The sequence below is a fragment of the Halichoerus grypus genome, chromosome 12, assembly GCF_964656455.1.
Source record: "Halichoerus grypus chromosome 12, mHalGry1.hap1.1, whole genome shotgun sequence".
NCBI lineage: Eukaryota > Metazoa > Chordata > Mammalia > Carnivora > Phocidae > Halichoerus > Halichoerus grypus.
Window position 1 is genome coordinate 55,682,441 of NC_135723.1, and position 23,175 is coordinate 55,705,615.

The window sequence follows — 23,175 nt, forward strand, 5'->3', positions numbered from 1 at the left end:
ACATGGGACTGGACATTTTAATTATTGAACTAAGACTGTTTTAGAAGCCTAGACTTTTTATTATCTGAGTGACCAGAAAAGTCACAGGACTTGCCTAAGATTTCATCCCTGAAGAACTGGTTTGAATGGAAAGGGGAGAAAAGAAAGACAGTTTTTTTTTTCTTCCCAATTATAACTTGTGAATCCCACCTGTTCAGTGTATCAGCCATACTCATATCTCATACGACATAATAATAGTGCCTACTCAATAGGTTGTTGAGGAAGGTAGGTGAGATAATGCAAGTCAAATGCTAAGCACCTCCTGGTATGCACACCCCTTTGTATTTGTGACTTTGTATTGTGGCTCCCAACAAGAAGTGGAGTCTATGTATCTAGTTCTAATCTGAGCAGGCCTGTTTTTCGTTTTGGCCAATGGAATGTGGCAAAACAACATTGTGGGAATTCTTAGGCTGGATCTTAAGAGGCTGTGTAGTATCCGCTCTCACTCTCTTGTTGTCCTGACACTAGTGGTAAAGTAGTCTAGACTCCTTGGGGACAAGAGAGCATGTGGAGAGACATGGAGCTGACAGCCAGGACAAACACTAGACATGTGAGTGGGGCCATTTTAGACCACCCAGCAACAGTCAAGCTGCCAAATGATGCATAATGATTCCAGGTAAGACCAGTAGAAGAGCCATACAGCTGAGCTCAGCTCAAATTGTTGACCCTCAAAATTGATGGACCTTGGAAAAGAGAAGGCACAGTGTGGGGGCTGTGGGTGGGGCAGGCCACAGGTGGAACGAAGAGTGATTATGTTTGAGAGTATAGTCCTAAAGGGTAGGACTTAGGCCAAGAAGTGGATGGCACAGGAAGTATGTTTTGGTTGTTGTTGTTGTTTTTAAATATACGCAAGAAATTTAAGCAGAATTTCCCAGAGATAAACTTCCTTTGACAGTTGTGAGTTTACTATTACTGCAGGAATTAAAAAAAACAAGCTGGGTGACCTTTCGATGTCAGGGATGATGTAGATGGGATGGACTCAAGTCTTGTGTGATTCCCTTCCCCTCTTAGAGTTCTTGGATTCTGAGAAAACTTTGCACATCGGTTTGGCCTGGCAGTTCTGAAAATACTTTCCTTTTAGTATTCACTATAGTAACAATTTTAACAGTTTTCTACAAGTTTACAGTAACAAAGATGATTCATTGCAAACATCTGTCAAAGCTATTCCTTTTTGTCCTTTCATTTTATAAAACTGCGGAGTTTGAGCTCTTATAGTTTTTGGAATCTCTTAAAATTTTTATAAATCCTGATAATTTTATGAATTATAAGACACGTTTTTTCACATGTTGACATCTGTAAAATCAGGATGTATCTGCAATCACCATCAGTCAGGTGGCAGTTATGACAGAGATGTAATTATCTGGGTAACTGTAAATATGGCCATAGCTGTTCAGCTGAGTTAAATGCATTATTGGTACCACATATGTTGAGTGTAATTAATGTTTAGAATGACTTACAAAATGGATGCCAGTAATTTGGTAGATAATCCCAGAGATAATTGGTAGCGCTCTTTTTTTTTTAATATTTTATTTGATTTTTTAAAAGATTTATTTATTTATTTTGGGGGCACGGTGTGGGAGGGGCAGGAGAGGGAGATAGAGAGTCTCTAGCAGACTCCTAGTGGGTCCAATGTGGGGCTGGATCTCACAACCCTGATATCACTACCTGAGCTGAAACTGAGAGTCAGATGCTTAACCGACTACACCACCCAGGCGCCCCAAAATATTTTATTTTTTTTTGGGTAATCTCTACACCCAACATTGGGCTTGACCTCACAACCCCAAGATCAAGAGTGGCATGCTCTCCTGACTGAGCCAACCAGGCACTCCAGGGACCATTCTTTTAAGCAATGCTGTATCACCAACATTCCTGATGGAGTGGAGGATGAGATTGTGTAGAAAAAGTCTAATTTAGAGAAAAGCATTGTAACAGAGTTTGATTAGAAGTGATTTTCTTTCATTATAATTCATAAAATAATGACGTATTTTACAACTGGTGGCATCAATTGATACTGATAAAATACAGTAGCTATTAACTTAGCCTACCACTGTTAGTGCTTACTATGTGTTGGCCAGGCATAGTAGGAAGGGTTTTACATGGATTACCTTAGTTTAGTCTTCACTGGAACTCTACAACGTAGGTATGTTTATTACCCACATTTTTACAAATGAGGAAATTGAGGCCCAGAGAAACTAATGTTTCTAGGGTTTTGCCCCTAGTAAGGGATGGAGGCAAGATTCAAATTTAGGCAGTCTAGTTCTAGAGCAAAGGTTTTAAGCACTATATTGATCTGTTTCCCATGAGCACTTTTTTTTTATAAAGATTTTATTTATTTGAGAGAGAGACACAGCGAGAGAGGGAACACAAGCAGAGGGAGTGGGAGAGGGAGAAGCAGGCTTCCCGCTGAGCAGGGAGCTCGATGTGGGGCTCGATCCCAGGACCCTGGGATCATGACCTGAGCCAAAGGCAGATGCTTAATGACTGAGCTACCCAGTCGCCCTCCCATGAGCACTTTTTGGCCCCTGGCATATGCTATCTTATTTTGAAAATTCTTTTTTATATTTTTTGTCTCCCCACCTAGACCATAGGGATCATTAAGCCAAGAAATTTTTTTTTTGGCCTCACGTTTGGGTCTTCAACACCCTGGCATTATGCCCAGTTAAAGCTTATTAAATGTCCTGAGACATAACAGAATTTTACATTCTGTGTTCTGACTTGGTCTTAGGTTATAGCCTTTCTCTGGGGGCTATGTCAGGGCTAATTTAGTTGCAAGAAACAGGAACTATAGTAGAATTTTTGCCTTTTTTGGTAGTCCAGTATCCAAGGCCTTCCTGTATGGGGAATATCTTAAGATAGAAGCTCTTGGGGAGACTGTGCTGTGCTCCCCTCCTTGGTTGCCCCAGAGGGGAGTTCCTTTCTCTCCCACTCTTTGCAGCTGGAACACTGGCAGGTGGCCTTAGGCCTGACCCTTCATTCTCCCCCACCTGGGGCTTTACGTCTGGAGCAAACAGAGCATAGGTGAAGGGACTGTTAAGATTCATTAAGTGTACCTGTGAGGCGGGCAGTGTCAGGTAACAATGGTACAGGTGTTCTGACCAGGTTATCCTTGTTAAAAGACAGTCATTGGACCCCTGGACTCTCCAGTGAGGCCTCAATTCCTATCCATCTCCTCACTTTGGTTCTACTGTGTCTTATTGAGTCACTGAACCCCTGACATACTTCCTTTTTTTTCTTAAGATAATTAGAATCAGAGGCACCTGGGTGGCTCAGTTGGTTGAGCGTCTGCCTTCAGCTCAGTTCATGATCCCAGGAAGTCTGCTTCTCCCTCTTCCTCTGCCTGCAGCTCCCCCTGTTGTGCTCTCTCTCTCTGTCAAGTAAATAAATAAAATCTAAAAAAAAAAAAAATAATTAGAATCAGTTTCTGTTGCCTGTAATCAGGAAATCCTACTGATCCCTTCAGTCAAGATGGCTTCAGACAAGGGCATATTTATTATAGGAATACAGAGGTATCTCATGGAACTCATTTCAGATAGGCCTCCCTGCATAAAGTAGCCACCATGCCCCTTGCCATTCTCCATCTTAGCTTGATTCACTGTTCCTTCTAGGATTTATCATCTTCTGACTTAGCATCCCTTTGTGTATTGCCTGAAGGAAAGCAGGGACTGGGCGCCTGGGTGGCTCAGTCGTTAAGCGTCTGCCTTCGGCTCAGGTCATGATCCCGGGGTCCTGGGATCGAGGCCCGCATCGGGCTCCCTGCTCCGCGGGAAGCCTGCTTCTCCCTCTCCCACTCCCCCGGCTTGTGTTCCCTCTCTCGCTCTCTCTCTGTCTGTCAAATAAATAAATTAAAAAAAAAAAAAAGAAAGCAGGGACTGGTATTTCCCCAGCATGTGGCTCACTGCTGAAGGAATGCTTAATAAATGAGTCCAAAGGTGGACACAGAATTGAGGTTTATAAGGGACTGGAATTGAAAACAGGAAACCAGGGGCACCTGGGTGGCTCAGTCGTTAAGCGTCTGCCTTCGGCTCAGGTCATGATCTCAGGGTCCTGGGATCGAGCCCCACATCGAGCTCCCTGCTCAGCAGGAAGCCTGCTTCTCCCTCTCCCACTCCCCCTGCTTGTGTTCCTTCTCTCGCTGTGTCTCTCTCTGTCAAATAAATAAATAAAATCTTTAAAAAAAAAAAGAAAGAAAACAGGAAACCAACTAGGCCTGGGGCAAGGATCTCTCCCAAGGATTAATCTTTAGGCCCAGGTGTTTATCTCTACCTTTCTCTCCCCATTTGCCTTTTTTTTTTTTTTTTTTAAAGTAAACTCTGTACCCAACGTTGGGCTTGAACTCATGACCCCAAGATCAAGAGTTACATGTGGCATGCTCTACCGATTGAGCCAGCCAGGTACCCCTCTTCCCATCTACTTTTTTGCTTCTCTTTACAGACTAACCTGAGGGAAGGGAGGAATAAAGAGAAACAAGATGCTTTAAACCAGAGGTTTCCAATCCTGGTAGCTCATTAGAATCACTGCAGGATCAGTTTAAAAACATTGATTCCTGGGCCTCACTCCTGAATAAAAATTTCCATGAATGGGGCTCTGGAATAGATTTTTTTGTTTGGAATATACTATTTTTTAAATATTTTGGGCACCTGGGTGGCTCAGTCGTTAAGTATCTGCCTTTGGCTTGAGTCATAATCCCAGAGTCCTGGGATTGAGCCCTGCATCGGTCTCCCTGCTCAGCGGGAATCTGCTTCTCCCTCTCCCACTCCCCCTGCTTGTGTTCCCTCTCATGCTGTCTCTCTTTCTGTCAAATAAATAAATAAAATCTTAAAAATAAAAAAATAAAGATTTTATTTATTCATGAGAGGGAGAGAGAGGGAGAGAGAGCATGAGCAGGGGGAGCTGCAGAAGGAGGAGAAGCAGGCTCCCCGCTGAGCAAGGACCCTGAGATCATGACCTGAGCCAAAGGCAGACTGAGCTCACACCCAGACACCCCTGGAATAGTTTTAAAATCCATATTTAGCAATCCAGGTACTGAATTATAGATTGGTCTCTGAGAACCTCTGCCCTAAGCAAATCAGTCTTTCCCCAAAATATTATATAGGGTTGATTTTAACAAATGTTTATTGAGAACACCTAATATGAGACAGGTACTGGTGTAGGGGTTAGGAAACTGTAGGAAAGAAAACTAAAGTCTCCAACATTCTTTTTTTTTTTTTGAAGATTTTATTTATTTATTTGACAGAGAGAGACACAGCCGGGGAGGGAGCACAAGCAGGAGGAGTGGGAGAGGGAGAAGCAGGCTCCCCACTGAGCAGGGAGCCCAATGCGGGGCTCAATCCCAGGACCCTGGGATCATGACCTGAGCGGAAGGCAGATGCTTAACGACTGAGCCACCCAGGCGCCCCAGTCTCCAACATTCTTATGATTGATCCCATATATAGGAAAAGGGAGGGAAATGCTTTTAAATTTTATCCTATCACAGCAGTATTCAGAAAGCAGACTACTACTATTATTGAAAGAGTGGAGTCCTAGATGGCATGTCAAAAGATCTAATTTCTAAACTTGCCTCTGCCACCAACTGTCCTTGTCTTCTTGGGCAAGTCATGTCCCTCCTCTGAGCCTTAGCTTCCTCAACAAAAAAACTGAGATGATATCTCCTTTGTGTACTTCTCAAAGTGTTTTAACAATTAGATGAGATAACGCAACAACGCCTTGAAAATTATGTAAATGTCAGCCGCTATGTTTTCCCCACAGATGCTATCGTCTCTATAGATTGTAAAGAACATTTTGGTTGAGTTCCCAACAGTCCTGGTAACAGAAGAATAGGGTTTCAAAGTTAACAACGTCCTTTGATGATTGAACTTATCTACTAGTTGGTCTGAGTTAAGCGCATCATAAACATTATATTTTCTTGTATTTTTTTTTTTTTAAGATTTCTATTTACTTATCTGAGAGAGAGAATGAGAGAGAGAGAGCACGGGAGGGGGGGAGGGTCAGAGGGAGAAGCAGACTCCCCGCCGAGCAGGGAGCCCGATGTGGGACTCGATGCCGGGACTCCAGGATCATGACCTGAGCCGAAGGCAGTCGCTCAACCAACTGAGCCACTCAGGCGCCCCTATTTTCTTGTATTTCTATAATACTTATCACTGGAATCATAAGATGTGGCAATATCTATATTGCTTTTTAATTACTTTCCTTGTTGGGCTTGTTTCTCCAACCTCCTCATAAAATCATTAAGCGTGGACCTGTTTCGTGCTTGCCACATGTTCTCCAAGGCACTAGGCGTAAAGTTGGGTAGTTGGTGCTCCATAAATACTTGTTGATAGAGCAATTGGGTTGATAGTTATTTGTGTGATAACTGTGAATATGTGTCCTGTTTGTTATCGTCAGCCATAAGAACAGGGAGGCAGGAAGTGAGGAGAGGGTATAGTTAATACCTGCCAGTTTTTCTCTTCATTCCCTCCCTCTCATTTTTTGTGGAATCTGAGATGGCTGACAGGATGTGGGTGGGAATGGATGGATCCGACAGGGACTAAGAGTTTCAGGGCTGCATCTATCTGTTCTGCTAAAGGATTGATCTGAGTAGTGTGCAATGGGGAATGTATTGGAATGTGTGAATTTTATAGAACATGTTAAAGTGGAATGTATGACAGACAAAGCTCTTGGGGTTATACAAATTAAATACAATGAAGCTGGATAATGCTTAGACCAAAATATTAATACAACTCTGCACTATGTAACATCTTTTTTCTAAATTCACAGTGTCATACATCTTGATTGACTAAATCTCATAATCTGTTTGAGAAGTAGAAATACCTATACATTAAAAATTTAAAAATTTTTAAAAATTTTAAGTTTTAATTTTAATTCCAGTTAGTTAACATACAGTGTAATATTCAACAATACCATACAACACCCTGTGCACATCACAACAAGTACTCTCCTTAATCCCCATCACTTATTTCACCCATCACCCCACCTGATACTATACATTTTTTAATGAATGGGTAAACTAAGACATAGCCAAGGAAAGTAGCTTAATTTTTGGGATTTATCAAACACAGTTATTAAAAATTGAATCCTTTTTGTATAATTTAGAATATTTGGAGGATTTAACTTCTAACCCTAGAATGTGGAAAAAATGTATAATAATGAGTTTTGAATGCAATAGCATTCATCATCTCATTTACTTTACATGGGTAATCATTCTGAATTTTAATATAATGAACATAATGTACGTAATTTTGTGGTTAGGCAAGTTAGCAAAAAAAGATACATATTTACAGGGCGCCTGGGTGGCTCAGTTGGTTAAGCGACTGCCTTCGGCTCAGGTCATGATCCTGGAGTCCCAGGATCGAGTCCCGCATCGGACTTCCTGCTCAGCAGGGAGTCTGCTTCTCCCTCTGATCCTCCCCCCTCTCATGCTCTCCCTCTCTGTCTCATTCTCTCTCTCAAATAAATAAATAAAATCTTAAAAAAAAAAAAAAGATACATATTTGCATCTTCTGTTTGGTTAACATCTAACCCACTGAGTATATGTGAGCATGACCTTGAGATGGCTAGGAAATATAGTGGTCATTATGATCTTGGTAATGAGTTCCAAGCATAAGGGACAGGATAAGGGACATACTTACCTTGGCCTAAACTCTTTCTTACACTCTTTTTGTTTGTTTGTTTTATTAAGTTTTAATTCCAGTATAGTTAACATACAGTATTATATTAGTTTCAGGTGTACAATATAGTGATTCAACAAGTCTATACATTACTCAGTGCTCATCATGATAAGTGTGCTCTTTAATCCCCATCACCTATTTCACCCATCCCCCCACCCACCTCCCCTCTGGTAACCATCGGTTTGTTCTCTATAGTTAGGAGACCGTTTCTTGGTTTGTCTCTCTCTCTTTTTTTTCCTTTGTTCATTTGTCTTGTTTCTTAAATTTCACATGTGAATGAAAACATATGGTATTTGTCCTTCTCTGAGTTATTTTGCTTAGCATTATACTCTCTAGCACTATCCATTGTTATTGCAAACGGCAAGATTTCATTGTTTTTTTTTACGGCTGAATAATATTCCAGGGTGTGTGTATGTGTGTGTGTGTGTGTGTGTGTGTGTGTGTGTATACACCATATTTTCTTTATCCATTCATCCATCAGTGAACACTTGGGCTGCTTCCATAATTTGGCTATTGTAAATAATGCCGCAATAAACATAGAGGGGTGCATATATCCTTTCAAATCAGTGGTTTTTTTTTTTTTTTAATTCTTTGGTAAATACTCAGTATTATGATTACTGGATCATGGCATAGTTCTATTTTTAACTTTTTGAGGAACCTCCATACTGTTTTCTAGAGTGGCTGTACCGGTTTGCATTCCCACCAACAGTGCAAGAGGGTTCCTTTTTCTCCCCATCCTCGCCAATACCTGTTGTTTTGTGTTGTTGATTTCAGCCTTCTGACAGGTGTAAGTGATATCTCATTGTGGTTTTGATTTGCATTTCCCTGCTGGTGAGTGATGTTGAGCATCTTTTCATGTGTCTATTGGCTATCTGTATGTATTCTTTCTTATACTTTTGATTAGGAGCTTTTCCTGTGGTTAGCAGGCTTCTCTCAAACCCCAAAGAAGAAAAACAGATCAGGGTTCTCTCTCTTCTGGCATGGAGATTCCCCCAGTTAAAACCCTTTGGAACACTATGTGGAAAAATAGAACTGTCCATGAAGGGTCAGGCAAATCACAGAAACATCATAATGTAGGAGGTACAAAGATTCCATTAACTTGAATGTGCCCCTCAAAACCCAGTAGAAGGTCCTTCTAGTTTTAGGCCTTATCAACAGTGGCATCTTTCAGAGAGGCTCTGTTCATGTCTCATCTTTCTCTCCCTCCTCCTATTGTCCGCATTTCAAACTCTCAGGAAAGAGCCACATCTCCCTACAGGTTTAGTCCAGAGTTCTTATGGCCTCAGCAAATCTGAACAATATTTCAAGCCTGAGCTGTGTACTGCTGTCTCATCAGTAAGAGTAGAAATAGGTCTTCCAATTCCAATTCTTTCTCTCAGTTCAGTTTCTAACTCTTCTTTTGTGAGACAACACGATTAACCTCTGGAAAGGCTATTTTTCTTATTAGCATAATATTACTGGCCTTGTCTTTTAGTAATAGACTACCTTTTTTACTACTATGTTGCTAACAAGGCACTTCCCCTATCTGAGACTTCAACTCTGATTAAATTTATTTGAGCAGCTGATTACAATCTTCTTTGTAGGTCTTGCTTTGATAGGTGAATGTGAGGAGTTTGGCAATACATCTCACTCCATCTAAGGAAATGGTTTCTAAGTTGTAAAGTGCTATAAAAGATAATGATTATTATTATAATCTCTCAAACCTTCCAAATTAATTTCCTCTTTGTCCACCAAGATATGAGATAGAATAGAGGTGATAAGAAATCTTGAAAATAGGGCGCCTGGGTGGCTCAGTTGGTTAAGCGACTGCCTTCGGCTCAGGTCATGATCCTGGAGTCACAGGATCGAGTCCCGCATCGGGCTCCCTGCTCGGCAGGGAGTCTGCTTCTCCCTCTGACCCTCCCCCCTCTCATGCTCTCTCTCTCTCATTCTCTCTCTCAAATAAATAAATAAAATCTTTAAAAAAAAAAAAGAAATCTTGAAAATAGCATTGAATGAATCTTCTGGTCAAGGAATTCTCTAACAGAGTCAAACAGCATTTATTAAATATAAATAGAGATTTGTGTATGAGGTCAGCAGGAAGATTCATTCGTTCACCATATATTTACTGAGTGCCTACTACCGGTGTCTGGCAACAGTGGATAATAATCTGTTTTTATTTATTATTATCATTCTAATCTAGGAGATCGATTTAGCATATATAACTACTACATAACAAGAAAGAGTCTCATAGACAAATACATAACCATCTCCTCACCTTAAAACTTTTCAAAGTAAGTAAAAGTTCTTCAGTTTGGCATTTAAGGCCCTCTAAATTCTTGCTCCGTCCTACCTTTTTCTTTTCTTTCTCCATATGTCTCCTTAGCAGTATTGTCCAATAGAAATATAATGCAAGCCACATATGCAATTTTATTTCTTCTTATAGTCTTATTTGAAAAGTGAAAGGTAACAAGTGAATTAGTTTGAATAATGTATTTTATTTAACTGCATATATCCAAAATATTATCATGCTAACATATAACCAATATTTTAAAACTATTAGAGATATTTTACATTTTTTTGTACTAAATCTTCAGAAGTTAGCGTGTAGATTATACTTATAGCTCATTTCAATTCAGGCTAGCTACGTTGCAAGTTCTGAAAAGCCGCATTTGCTTACTGTATGGGACAGCTGAGGTAATCTCTACCCAGATTATCCTGTTTTATGCATATGATCTGTATTGTCTCTTTTCCTTTATGCCTGGCTACCATGCAGATTTTTCCCACTTAGATAGCAGTGAAATGGAGAAAAGTCTCCATATAGCAGATACATTCTGTTGTGGCTGCTTGTATATTTATCTCCTCCTCCCTACCTCCAACCATAAGGGACCATCTCATGATTTTACTTGCCTCAGTGTCTTTAATACTTTAATGTGATCACAGTGATAACAAACAACATTTCCCCCGAGGGCTTGCCATGTGCTAAGCACTATGCGATCTGCGTTATACACATTAACTCATTTTCTCATGTTAATTCTCATAACATCCTTGTGAGGTACCTTTACTACTGCCATTTTGCAGATGGGGAAACCTAAGCTTAGAAAGGTTATGGAGGCTGCTCAGGATCAGACAGCTGTAGGGCCTAGAATTGAAAGAATGCAGTCTGACTCCAGATTTTCGCTCTTTTATTTTTAAATTGGGAAACATAATACATATGTGGAAAAACGGATAAATAATAAAAATAAATATATAGTCTAACTAATTATTATAAAGCCCACAACAGTGTAACCACTACCCATATCAAGAAACAGAAGATTTGGGGATGCCCAGTTGGTTGTGCCCAACTCCTGATTTTGGCTCAGGTCATGATCTCAGGGTTGTGAAATCGAGCCCTAATATTTAAGATATTAAATATCACCTCTGCCCTAGGTGTGGGTCCTGCTTAAGAGTCTCTCTCTCCCTCTCCCTGTGCCCCACCACCCTCCATCTCTAAAATAAAAAATAATAATAATAAAAGAAACAGAAGATTTTGTAGAATTCCAACCCACTGCTTCTTCCCAGTCTCAATCCCTCTCCATAAAGTTCCTTCTGTCTTAGAGGTAGCCATTAACCTATTTCCTTGCTCTTCTTTACAGTTTTAACACCTAGTATGCATTCTTTTTTTTTTTAAGATTTATTTATTTATTTGAGAGAGAGAGAGAGAGCGCGCGCGCGGGCGCGAGCCGGCGGGCTTGCCCAAGTGGGGGGAGGGGCAGAGGGAGAGATGCAGACTCCCTGCTGAGTGTAGAGCCCAAAAGGAACCTGAGATCATGAGCCCAGCCGAAACCAAGAGTCGGGTGTTCAACTACTGAGCCACTCAGGTGCCCCTTAAGTATGCATTCTTTATTCATATTTTTGAACTTTATAAAAATGGAATAATAAAGTGTATATTCTATTGTGAGTGGTTTCTTTTTCTTTTCTTTTTTTTTTTTTAAAGATTTTATTTATTTATTTGACAGAGAGAAACACAGCGAGAGAAGGAACACAAACAGGGGGAGTGGGAGAGGGAGAAGCAGGCTCCCCACTGAGCAGGGAGCCCGATGCAGGGCTCGATCCCAGGACCCTGGGATCATGACCTGAGCCGAAGGCAGACGCTTAACGACTGAGCCACCCAGGCGCCCCAGTGGTCTCTTTTTCTTAACATTATGTATATATATATTTATTTTTGAAGGGTTTATTTTTAAGTAATCTCTACATCCAGCTTGGGGCTGGAACTCACAACCCCGAGATCAAGAGTCACATGCTCTACCAACTAAGCCAGCCAGGCATCCCTTAACATTATATTTTTAAGGTTCATAAATATCATTGCATATAGTTTGTTCATTTTTCTGTTATATTATATTCCATTAATACAACTATGCCACAATTTATCCATAATTTATCCATTATCTGTTATTGATAGAGGACATTAGATCATTTATCATTTTTAGCTATAATAATAGTACTGCTATTAACGTTCTTTGACATGCATCCCAGTGCCCATGAGCATACTTTTCGTAAGAGTATATGCCTGGAAATGGCATGCTGGCTCACATATGGGCCTGTATTCAACTTTAGTAGATAGGGTCAGATGATTTTTCCAAACTGGTCTATTAATTTACTCTCCCTATAGTGAAGTGAAAATTCCCATTGCTCCACTCCTAGTCAACAGTTGTCATTTTCAGTCTTTTTCATTTTAGCCATTCTGGTGGGTGGTGTAGTATTGTCTTAATGTGGTTTCAATTTCCCTGTTTTCATAAAAAAAAGTTGACACTTTTTCACTGATTATTTGGATTTATTTAGTGATGTGCCTGTTCAAATCTTTTTCTTATGATTGTAGTTCTTTATATATTCCAGATACAACACTTTTCTTGGTTATACGTGCTATACATTTTTTTTTTCAGTTCTATTGAGCTATAATTGACATTCAGCTCTGTATAAGTTTAAGATGTATAATGCTGTAAGTTTATTAGACTCTGAGGCTTCCTCTAACTCTTTAATGGTGTCATTTGATGAAACTGAATCTTAAATATTAATGTAGTCAAATCGATCAGTTTTTCTATTATAGTTAGTATTTTTTGGATTAGTTTAAAAAGTCTGTCCCTTACTCTTTCTCTCTTTTTTTTTTTTAAAGATTTTATTTATTTGACAGAGTGAGAGACAGCAAGAGAGGGAACACAAGCAGAGGGGGAGTGAGAGAGGGAGAAGCAGGCTTCCCACTGAGCAGGGAGCCTGATGCGGGGCTCGATCCCAGGAGCCTGGGATCATGACCTGAGCCGAAGGCAGACACTTAATGACTGAGCCACCCAGGCGCCCCTCTCTTTCTCTTTTTTAAAGCAAATTCTACCCCCAACATGGGGCTCAAACTCACAAGCCCAAGATCAAGAGTCTCATGCTCTACTGACTGAGCCAGCCAGGCAGTCCAAGTCTGTCCCCTATTCTCGAGGTCATGGATATATGCTTTTATTTTATCTTCTAAAAGCTTTATTGTTTTGCCATTCAAATTCATGTGTATTATTCACCTGGAATTGATTTTTGTGTGTGAAGGGCCAATTTAATTTTTTTTCTTCCAAATGGGAATCTATTTGTCTTAGCACCAATTATGGAAAACCATTTCTTAGGCATTGCTGTGCATCACCACCATGACAATATAAATTCCCATGTATGGGTGAGACTTTCTGGGCTCTTTATTCTGTTCCATTGGTATATTTGTCTATTCTTGATCCAATACCACACTGCCTTAATTACTATGGCTTTGTAATAAAACTTGCTATCTGGTAGCATAGTCTTCCTCTTCCTCCTCTTCCTTTTACTTTCTTCTCTTCCTCATGAATGCTTGTCTTTGCTCTTCCATAACATGTCTAATTGGCTTAAGTTTCACACACACACACACACACACACACACAAACACACACACTATTGAGATTTTATCTGGAATTGCATTGTATCTACAGATAAATTTGGGGAGACTTGACATCATTCAGTATTGAAATTTCTATGAACATATTATCTCTTTTTATTTTTAAAAAAGATTTTATTTATTTGACAGAGAGAGAGAAAGCACAAGTAAGGGGAGCAGCAGACAGAGGGAGAGAGAGAAGCAAGCTCCTTGCTGAGCAGGGAGCCCGATGAGGGGCTCGATCCCAGGATCCTGAGATCATGACCCAAGCTGAAGGCAACACTTAACTGACTGAGCCACCCAGGTGCTCCAAACATATTATCTCTTGTTTAAGTGTTCTTCAGTGTTTGTTTTTTTATTTCTTTTTTAAGTAAGTTCTATGACCAGCATGGGGCTTGAACTCATGACCCTGACTGAGATCAAGCGTTGCATGCTGTAGCAACTGAGCCAGACAGGCACTTCTTCAAGGACTTTTGGGGCCAGGGAAGAGGGTGAGGGAGAGAGAGAATCTCAAGTGGATCCATGCCCCATGGGGCTCAATTCCAGGACCCAGAGATCACCACCCGAGCTGAAATCAAGAGTTGGATGCTCAACAGTGGGAGCCATCCAGTCACCCCTCTTCAATGTTTTTTTAAAAATATTTTCTTCATGTAGGTCTTGCCCTTCTTTGATTTATTCCTAGGTACTCAATATTTAATTTGAAGCTATTGTAAGTGGTATCTTAATATTAATTCTCTTTATCCCTGGAATGTAGAAATACTGTTTTTTTTAAATGCGACTTTTAAATTAACCTGTTTAACTTTTATTAATTGTAACAATCTATCTGTAGATACTTTTGGATTTGCCACATACATAATAATGACATCATCAGTGAAAAATAACAATTTGTTTCTCCTTATTTAATCGTTAGTCCTTTTATTTTTCTTGCCTTACTCCACTGACTAAGGGCATTCAGGGGCAATAACGTACATTCTTGCATGCAGCACACTTTTAATCACTAAGTCCTTTTGCCTCCAGCTCACAGCCTTGGAATTATTAGTCGCCTGCTGGAGGGTCAGGAGTAAGACGCCCACACTCTCCTTTCAGCTACTGCTGGGAGTTAAGACAGAGCGTCTGCCTCCCGTAAGCTCATTTTCCAATTCCGGAGAAGCCGGCAGCTTCCTCTGGTTGCCACGCAACGGCGTCGTCCTGCCCCAGGAGTAGGATCAGCCCGGCTAGAAGCACGTGCCGCCTCTTCCGCATTCCCGGACTACATCCCCCATAATGCCGCGCGCCGCGATCGGCTGGTCTCCGAAGTGGGGGAAGGGCCAGAACGGGCCGGGAGGCGGAGCGGAAGCGGACTGCGAGGGACGAGAAGAGTAGAATATCCACGAGCTGGGAACCACCTCGTCCGTGATTCTCAATCTTGGCGTTTCTCCATCCCGACCTGGAGGCTTCTTCGCGAGCGCAGGACGCAACTGACGCCTGCTAATCGACTTTCGCTGCGCGCCCCAGCTCGGGAGCCCGTTGGCGGCGGCGACAGTGACAAGAAGCCCACAGGCAAGGTAATGGGGAGGGGGCGAGAGCGAAGCGGGGGGTGGAGGCGACTCCGCCCGCCCGCCCCGCGCCTCTCCGGTATTCCCCTCAGGCCCGGCGGCCGCCCTTCTTCCGCCGTGTCCCGCTCGTGCCCCCCGCCCCACCCGGGCCGCTGCCCCCAGGTGTCCGCAGAGAACCGGCTCGGGATCTGCCAGTAGCCCGCGGCCGAGGAGGCTTTTTGTCCCTGCCCCTCCGGGTCTGACCTCCGTGGCCCGGTGGGCCCCGGGCGGAGAACCGAGCGAGACTTGGACTGCTTGATCCGAGCGGGGCGGGCTCGGTCCCGTGGCCACTGGCGCCGAGGAGCGACCGACCTGGTGCAGGGATGGAGGAGCGCCCGCGCGGCAGCCGCGCTCACTTCTTTTTCTGCTTTTGACAGCTCAGCTCTGTTCTACTTTGAGGGAGAAAGTCAGTTGGCCCCCTTTTTACCCCCTCTTCAAACTCAGCTCCTGGGTGACTGGTAAGGATGAACTTAAACTGCTGTGTCGACTGTGACTTACTTGAAATCGGTACTAAGAGGGGCTCAGGCAGCCTGGGTTCCCATCCTGATCGAGGCACTGCCTGGCTTTATGACCTTGATTAATTAAAGGTTCTAAGCCTGAGTTTTCTCATCAATCAAGTGGAGATAACAGTACACACCTTTAAGTTGTTGGAATAAAAAATAATGTGCTTACAGTGACATTAATTCCTTTGATGAAAAAATCCTTTGAATATCATACTTTTATTAGTTATACTGAAGTGGCCTCTGGATTTATGAGTTTTGTGCTTTTCTTTGTTTAATGATTAGCACCCTAGTTTGTGTGTTCTTCACTTAATATCTTGTTCACCTTAAATCTAAGGAAGGAATTCCTTTAAAGTATGCTGTCTTCTTAATTTCCACAGTTTTAAGATGGCTGAGAATGTTCTTAGGAAATTGATGACTCTGCTTTTCTGTGGATCAGCTCTGGAGATACAAGGACTTATTCTCACTGCCCCCTCCCCCCCAGCTGTGTCCTTTGGGAGAATCTTTAGAGGAGCTTAAGTGTTTGTTTTGGCAGAGTAAGCATCTAGGTGTTCTGCAATCCTGACGTGGGGCTTCAGTATTACCTTATGTCAACTTTTTTCCACCGCTCTCTACAATTTCTCACTGGTTAATAATTTTACCCCTTTGGGATTTTTGTTTGCCAGTGGTAGTTTTCCCAGAACAAATTGAATGAATGCAATAAAATTTATAAGGAGTGATTTGAAACATTTCACATTAGTTCCTCTATAGTTTTGGTTCTTGCACTGTTCTCTCCTGATATTTACTGACATTGGTGATGAGTTTTTCTTTAAGGAAATCCTTATGGTCCTTCATTGATTTTTTTCATTGAAAATGTTTGTTTTGGGGGCGCCTGGGTGGCTAAGTCGGTTAAGCGTCTGCCTTTGGCTCAGGTCATGATCTCAGAGTCCTGTGATCGAACCCCGCATCAGGCTCTCTGCTCAGTGGGGAGTCTGCTTCTCCCTCTCACCCTCCCTCTGTTCTCTCTCTCTCAAAGAAATAAATAAAAATCTTTAAATTAAAAAAAAAAGGAAATTCTGTTATGTACTACTTTGGGTTCAAACACTGTTGTGTAATATGTGAAGTAACAAGTCCTGAGTAACGCTGTTTTTGAATGTACAGTTATAGTGGGAGAAAAGCCAGTAGGGCCCTGATGAATTTTCTATGTCATGTCTTCAGTGACTGATGCATTTAAAAAAAATTTAAGAAGAAAAGGAGAAATCTGATGAATGTATTTCATAAGGATAATAGAGAGCAAGGAACTAAGTAAGGGGAAAACTTATTTAAACTGTGGGAGATGACCTATGCATATAAAGATTTCTTAAAATCTGATTCTCTTAAAAATATGTGGCAAAAATACTCATTTTGAAAAAAAAAAAGTTTCTATGTTGGTGTTAGTGCAATACAGGACAGAGAGTAACGGCCTATGGAAATAGGAGACCTTGGTTTTTGTCCTAGCTCTGTCACTGTCTGTATAACCTTATGTTCCTTTGTGGTCCTCATTTTCCTCATGCCTAACATAGTGAATTGGTCTGATTCCAAGGACTCTTCTAGTTCAGACTTTCAATGATAAAGGTTTTTAGATGTTCTTTTTTAACATGGTATAAATTCAGATAAGCCCTTTTAGTCATATATTTGTGTTTTAGGGGTTTTTTATTCCCCACCTCGAGGAAGGGGATGCACATGTAGGAACTAGAAAGCTGCCACAAACAAGCATTCCTCCTTCATGAACTGCACATGTTTTTTCTACATTTTTGACATTTTCTACATTTTGACATGCGTAGTTCTCTTTCTCTCTACTGTGTATCTCTTATTTTACTTATAGCCTCTGTTTACCTGTTGTAAATCTACTTTGTCAGTCCGTTAATCCAAACTTCATTGTTTCTTTTTGTGAATTCTTTCCCTTTTTGCTCCTATTCCCAACATCCTGATGATGGCTCTTTTTTTCCCAAGGCCTCAGGCAAAGGTGCCCACTGCTAGTCTAGTTAGCTGTGGAGGGGGAGGTGGGCTCATGTGTCACAAAACATGATTGGTTGAGGCTGTGGGCAGGTGACTGAAATATCTGGTACAGCCTAATATATTTTATTTTATTTATTTTTAAAAAGATTTATTTATTTATTTATTTGACAGAGAGAGAGAGAGAGCGTGTGTGCGTGCACGCTCGTGAGCACGAGCACGGGGAGCAGCAGAGAGGGGCTCGATCCCAGGACTCCGGGATCATGACCAGAGCCGAAGGCAGATGCTTAACTGACTGAGCCATCCAGGTGCCCCAGCCTAATACGTTTTGGATTAAACTTTTACTGTGGCATAGTGATTGAGTAGTTCCCCTTTTGTCTTCTTCTTAACCCTGAATTACTTTACCCATTTTCTTTTATCTTTGTACTCTTCAGAGCTATTATCTTCTCTCTTTTCTCCCAAATATGCTATCTAAAAATGATCTGATATCTTGAGACATGTTTCTGTATCTTAGCTGGAATTTTAGTGTAGCTTCTCTCAAAGCAGTTCACATTTAGAATTTTAGACCTAATTAGGAGTAGATGGCTGTGTTTTCTGTTAATTTTTTTCCCTAGATATTAGCCTTGGGCAATATTGTGTAGAAAAAGTATTTTAAGAATGGGCCTTTCCCCCTGAAATTACATTCCGAGGTCAAGTCTGTGGAGGACTTACTTCTGAGTCTTTTTTTGGAGAGAACTGTCTGAACCTCTGTTCTCTGGTGAACCATACTGTGTCTTTTTGTAAAGTATATCTGCTTCTCTAACTGTAAATTACTTGGGAGACTAGTAGGCACTGATTCTTGTAGCACCTTTGGCTGAGCGAGAGCTTCTCTCCTTGCTAGTTGCTGTTATTGCTGTTAGTTAGTTAGTTGATAGTTACTTTAGCTGTAGTCATAAACAAGCGCAAAAAGCAGACCATTGAATAAATGCAAAAATGGGATTTGAAGGGGAGATTTTTTTAGGTAGGATTATCATCTATTAATGTTTTTAATGTTGCTATTGCAATGTTTCCATAAAAAATACAAGCAAGTATTTCAAGACAGGCAGTGTGAAATGAAGTGTTTTTAAAATTTTTGACAACCCATAGCAAGAGATCTTTTTATGTCAAGACTCCATAGATACACAAGTGTGTGTGTGCATGCATGTGTCTGTGTAAGAAAAAAAATACACGTATATAACTGAAAGAAAACTGACATAAAATCTGTAGTGTGTACAGTCTACTTGGATAGTTTCTATTTTATCTTGTTTTTTTAAAAGGTGCTATTTGCAAACCGTTAAGTTGATTTTTGTTCCTTGCTTTTGAAAAACATGAGGATCCTGGGTGCCCGGGTGGCTCAGTTGGTTAAGTGACTGCCTTCGGCTCAGGTCATGATCCCGGAGTCCTGGGATCGAGTCCCACATTGGGCTCCTGGCTCAGCGGGGAGCCTGCTTCTCCCTCTGACCCTCTCCCCTCTCATGCTGTTTCTCTCTCTCTCAAATAAATAAATAAATAAAATCTTTAAAAAAAAAGAAAAAACACGAGAATCCTGTGCTGAGAGTTTGGATGCCTAATTTACCCCCATTTGTTTGCCGATGGGTAGTCATTAATCCTCGGTGCTTCACTTTCCTTTTCTTTAAAATGAGGGTGATCCTCTGTCTTGACTGTAGTAATAATGTTGAACTAATATATTTGTCTTTTTTTTTTTTTTTTTTTTTACTAATATATTTGTCTTTAGGTCCCTGGCTAGGGAGAAACCACTAAGCATCTTGCTTAAATACCTAGTTGTTTGTTTGCCTGTTTGCTATTTGGTAAGTGGCATAAAAGAACTTTGAACAGATCTTCGGAGATTATTGGGATGGAGACGTTAAGGCCTTTAATAAATGTGAAAACCAAGAAAAAAGTTTCCCCCTTTTTTTCCTTTTCTACCTTTTTGTCCTTTGACAAGAAATCTTTTAGAGTTTGAAAATTTCTATTTAAAATGCTTAGTAACCGGGCGTCTGGGTGACTCAGTCCATTAAGCATCTGACCCTTGATATCAGCTCAGGTCTTGATCCCAAGGTCGTGAGTTCAAGCATTGGGGTACATGCTGGGCGTGGAGCCTACTTAAAAAAAAATTGCTTTATAACCATTTTAAGTTAACACGCTGGCAGATTGCTACCTAGATTTTATTCCATATCCCATCTTACCGCACTGCCCCCTTCATATTAGAAAAAGGTAATGGGAATATATTTATATATTTTTCTGTGCAAAATCACTATATCAGATTATTACTATACCTATATATTACCGAACAGTGGAACTGCCATTCTTCTAAGCAAGGGGAACACAAAACTTTATTTGCTTGTGAGTTTCTTTCTGTTCACTTCGGACGATTTCTCCAAACCAGGCCATTCCATGCTGGGGATTGGGAATCCCTCCCATTCTCATTTGTTTGTACCGAGGAGACTAGGAATAAGGAATTTACTGCCTGCTCCCAAGATTCTGGTCAGAAAAGAATTCTAAAGGTTTTAGTTAGAAGGAAATTGGAACCAGACTTTACTTCCTCTTCTTTTTTATTTATTTTTTTTCAAGATTTTATTTATTTATTAGAGAGAGACAGCAAGAGAGGGAACACAAGCAGGGGGAGTGGGAGAGGGAGAAGCAGGCTTCCCACTGAGCAGGGAACCCGATGCGGGGCTGGATCCCAGGACCCTGGGATCATGACCTGAGCTAAAGGCAGATGCTTAACGACTGAGCCACCCAGGCGCCCCTTTCCTCTTCTTTTTTAGATCAGACCTCCCTAGAGGGCCTTACTTGACCTGATACTTCACGTAGACTCCTCAGATATCCTCACATCACCCTGCTTGTTTATTTTCTCCATAGCAGTTTATGACAAGCTGAAATTAACTTGTTTCTGTGTTTGCTTGTTTATTGTCTCCAATTGAAACATAATCTCCACAAGAAGAGGAATCCTGTCTTGTTTCACCTTTCACATCACCAGTTTCTGGTACATAGTAGGTACTGCAGTAAATATTGTGAATGAATAAGCGAGCGAATGAGTGAGTAAACCAAGTTGTTCATGCTTTAAATGAAACTTCGTAAAGATTGTTGAGCCTAGGCCTTTATGCAGCCCTCCCCACCCCCAAATTCTTTTTTCTGGAAATATGTTTTTTCTTATCAGTGTCTGCTGGTCATTGTGAAGGTGTCTCCATCCAGAAGATCTTGTATTTATCTGTGCTTTACTTCATATTTTTTCTGTTGTTTTTTGCTTATGTAAAAAAAAGCTACGCTCTAAGATTTCTTAAATCCTTCTTGCAGCAACTTCGTAATAGTTTGATTTATGGGAATAAAGTGTATTTGAAACTTTAATGTGCCCACTTGATAATTTAATGAATAGTCCAAGCATATATTTTCGGAATTTTAGGATCATTGCTCTAAACTGCCATTACTGTTTTCTGGTTATGTTCTCTCTTTTTTTTTTCTTAAAGATTCTATTCATTTATTTGAGAGAGAGAAGAGAGCACAGACTGGGGGGAGGGGCAGAAGGAGGGGGGGAAGCAGACTCCTTGCTGAACCCGGGGTGGGGGGAGGGAGGCTGGATCCCAGGACCGCCCGAGATCACGACCTAAGCTGTAGGCAGACAGACGCTTAACTGAACCACCCAGGCACCCTCTGGTTATGTTCTTTTAAAGCAAAACAGTACAGTTCATTCAGTATTTACAAACCTAGCCTTTCTAGTGGAGGTAAAGAAAGTAGTATGGTATAGAGAAAAACCTAAATAGTGAGTCAGGACCTGTCTTCTAGATCAATATAGTTTCTGCCATTAACTGTCTCATTAGGCAAGATATCCTAGGTTTTATTTCATCTGAAACATCAGGGGATTGTATTAGATTTCTTCTCAGGTTCATCTAGCCCCAAAATGGATAATTGAAGGTACTTTAATTGTATCTTGAAACTTCCAACATTGCAGGGAAGTCATTGCTGCTTGGGAGAAGGTGGGGTTAGACTCAGGGATGTGCTTAAAGTAAACTCTAAGTATCTCTACTGATTGTTCACTGGGCTCTGTGGGAGTTGTGGCAGCAGCGTAGGGCAGGTTACTGTTGCCCTCAGGAACATGGGATTGTGGGGACAAGGCTCATGACTGGATGAGAAGGTGGGATGTGTGAAATCAGCTGATATAAAGTAATGTGCTGTGAGAGCAGATCAGCAAGGACTGGGGTAATGTGATGAGGTTTTGAAATCCTTCTAGTGAAGGTAGCATTTAAAGAGATACTCTAGTCTCATTTTAGGCTATTTGGAAGATGAAGTCTTCTCAACAGTATGCCATTATATCATTTTTTAGGACTGGGTAATTCTTCAGTAACTAGTACCAATGAAATATTTCATGCTGTCCACAAATTTTGAGTAGAAACTTGTTCAAGCCTGCAGCCTCTCTGATAGCTGTTAGCTAACTGAACGAGAGGATGTAAGGAAACATGCTTCATAAATAAAAATACATGTAAACATAAGGTGTTATCATTACTATTGTATGAGACAGTGAGAAGACTGCCTTGATTGGGGGAGATATTTTTGTGACTAATGGGAAATAAATTTGCCTTTGGGGACTGGATTACGGAGGGCCATGAGAGCTAATCAGAGGAGTTTTATTTAGGTCTAGTAAAACATCTCCTGTATTAGCTCAGATAACTCAGATTATCAAGAATTACTGTCATTGGGACGCCTGGGTGGCTCAGTCGTTAAGCGTCTGCCTTGGCTCAGGTCATGATCCCAGGGTCCTGGGATCGAGCCCCGCATCGGGCTCCCTGCTCAGAGGGAAGCCTGCTTCTCCCTCTCCCACTCCCCCTGCTTGTGTCCCCTCTCTCGCTGTGTCTCTCTCTGTCAAATAAATAAATAAAATCTTAAAAAAGAAAAAAAAAGAATTACTGTCATTGCTGCATTAGTACCTGACACTAATAGTAAAAGTTAGTGTATATTGAGTAGTATGAGGTGTCATTTCTCTTTACCAGTATTAGGTAACTCCTGTTGTCCCCATTATATAAATGAGGACATCGGGGTCTAGGGAGATAAAGTAACTTGCTCAAGGTTTTAAAGATAGAATATATAATTTCATATGGAGTACCTTGAGGCTGGAGGTGGGGCAGGAGTGGGAGTGCTCCTTTTTGAAGAGGCTACATATGAGATAACGATATTAAAAAATGAAAAGGAACTAGCTGCGGGGAGAGCATTCCAGGGAGGTGAAGAGCAGTTGTATACAGACAGGTCAGAAAGAATTTGGTTTGTCTTGCCTGGTGTGGCTGTAGCACAGTGAGCAAGTAGAAGTGGTGTGAGATTAGGACAAGAGAGATTAGGGCAGAAGTCAGATTTTGCAGGGCCTTGTGGCCTGAGGTAAAGAGTTCTAATTTTATTTAAGTGCAGTGGGAAACTGTTGAAGGGTTTTTAAGCAGGGGAGTGATGTGATATGACTTTGTGTGTGGTAAAAAATACATCACATAAAATGTACCATTTGAACCATATTTAAGCGTACAGTTCAG

General features: G+C 41.1%; 1 protein-coding gene across 4 annotated transcripts in view; it reads left to right on the forward strand.

Annotated features, from left to right (window-relative positions):
* The window catches only part of CCDC126 (coiled-coil domain containing 126), a 115,844-nt gene that overhangs the window by 52,416 nt on the left and 40,253 nt on the right, over nucleotides 1-23,175 (forward strand). The window contains exon 1 of one of the 4 annotated variants that reach the window (XM_036112467.2): nucleotides 14,879-15,143. The exons of 1 other annotated variant lie outside the window; for it this stretch is intronic. The gene's annotated coding sequence lies outside the window, so the exon portion shown is untranslated. Of the gene's footprint in view, nucleotides 1-14,878; nucleotides 15,144-17,750; nucleotides 17,956-23,175 lie in introns of those variants that run through there. 2 more of the 4 variants (XM_036112468.2, XM_036112470.2) reach the window with 2 other exon arrangements.